A 2,264-nucleotide genomic window follows, 5' to 3' on the forward strand; every position below is an offset into this window, starting at 1 on the left:
CCCATATTTGACATACAAATGGGTCATGCCTCTCCTAGGAATCTGAACTTGAGTCCTCATCCTTGCCAGGCAAGGACTTTACCCAATGATCCATCTTCCTACACTGCCTATATATTTAACAGTGCATAGCTTCCTTTTGTAATCCTTTCTAATCTTCCCATGTAGCTCAATATCTGCATTCCTTCCTGTCCAGCTTTCCCAATTCCACTGAAAAGGGATATCCAAATCTGTACAGAATTTGTTAGCATATGGACCCCTGCACTTGTCATCAGGGAAATACAACGCCCTCTTCTGAGCTCCTTGGGCGTTAAACAACACAGGTACACTTACATACATGCAGGCAATGCACTCATACACATAAAACAAAAATTATAAATAAGATTTTTTTAATGTTTATGTCATTTTGATTTAACTTTAGTAGGCTATATGTATGTAGAAATTTATCCATTTCTTTTAGTTTTTTAGATTAGCAAGTATAGATTTTGTAAAATATTTTATTTTATTATTATTATGTTTAGTTTATGCATATGTGTGTATTGCCTGCATGTAGGTAAGTGCACCCATGTCATGCAATGCCCACGGAGGGCAGAAGAAGCTGTCAGATCCCCTGGAACTGGAGTTACAGACAGGTGTTAGCTGCCATGTGGGTACTGGGATTTGAACCCGGGTCCTCTGCAAGAACAACCAGTGTTCTTAACCACTGAGGCATCTCTCAAACCCCCATGAATATAGATTTTTAAATAATGTACTTTTGATTGTTTGAATTTCCTCATGGTCTGTGGTAATGTTTTCGTTTTCATCTCTGAGTTAATTAATTTGAGTCCTTTCTCTTTTTTCCTTTAATGAGTATGACATGACCCTCTCTATCTCTTCTGAATAGTTTAAGTCTGACTTCTACTTTGTCAGATATTAGAAGAGATACACCTGCTTATTTCTTAGTTCCACTTGCTTGAAATACCTTTTTTCCATCCTTTTACCCCAGGGTGGTATCAATCATTGATGGTGAGGTTTGTTTCTTGGAGGCAGCAAGTAGATGGATTCTGTTTTCTAAAACAATCTGTTAGTCTGTGTCTTTTTACTGGGGTATTGAGACTATTAATATTGAAAGTTGTTATTAACCAATGTTAATTAATTCCTGTTGTGTTGGTGTCCTAGCACTGTTTTCTTAGACCACTTTTGGTTAACTGTTCTAGGATAATTTATTTATTTATTATTTGTGCCTTCTTGAGAGTGTTTAATCTTCTCTTTAGACTAAAGTATTCTATGCTGTATTCTCCATAAAGCTGGTTTTGTGAACATAAATTCCTTAAATCTGTTTTTATCTTGGTAAATTTTGCTTTCACCTTTGACTAGAACTGACCTTATGCTGGGTATAGTAGTCTGAGCTGGAATATGTGATTTTTCATGATTTGTAGGACATGGATCATAACCCTTCTGACTTTCATAGTTTCCATTGACAAGTCATGTGTTATTCTGATGGGCCTTCTTTTATATGTGACTTCATTTTTCTCACAGCTTTCAATATCATTTTTGTTCTTTATGTTTATTGTTTTGAATAAAATATGATGTGTGGAGGTTTTTTCTGGTCCTGTCTTCTTGGTATTCTGCATGCCTCTTGTACCTTGATTAGTATCTCTTTCTAGATTTAAAAGTTTTCTTCTATGATTTTATTAAAAATACTTTCTGTGCCTTTGACCTGGGTTTCCTCAGCTTCTTCTAGCCACATGATTTGTAGTTTAGTATTTTCACAGTGTCCCAGAGTTCATGCATATTCTGTTCCTGTGTTATTTTAGATTTGGCTTTTTATTTTTTTTCATTGAGCGATCCATTTCCCCAAACTTGTTTTCAAAATCTGGTATTTTCTGTTCCATTTCCTGTACTTCCTTTTTGCTTCTTTCATCTAAGCTTTTGGGTTGAGGTTCTGAGTTTTTAGTTCAAGTTTTAATTCATTTTGGCTTTAATTCAGAGATTCAATCTCTTTATTAATTCTAATTCCATGTTTTGATTTGTTTTACTTATTTCATTCAACTTTTTGTTCTCACACTCTTCAGTCTTTTATTCATATTTTCTTTCAATTCCTTGAACATATTTATAATCACTATTGTGAAATCATTGTTATGTGCATGTTAGGTTGCCCTTATCAGGAAACATTATGATGGGGTGTTATTTTCTGGAGTAGACACATCATCTTGGTTATTCATGCCGGTCTTTTTTTCCCAATGAGACCTAAGCATCTGGACTTGTGTACAAACTGGTGTTTCTTG

The sequence above is a fragment of the Nannospalax galili genome, unplaced genomic scaffold (genome assembly GCF_000622305.1).
Source record: "Nannospalax galili isolate Female #2095 unplaced genomic scaffold, S.galili_v1.0 scaffold556, whole genome shotgun sequence".
Classification (NCBI taxonomy): domain Eukaryota; kingdom Metazoa; phylum Chordata; class Mammalia; order Rodentia; family Spalacidae; genus Nannospalax; species Nannospalax galili.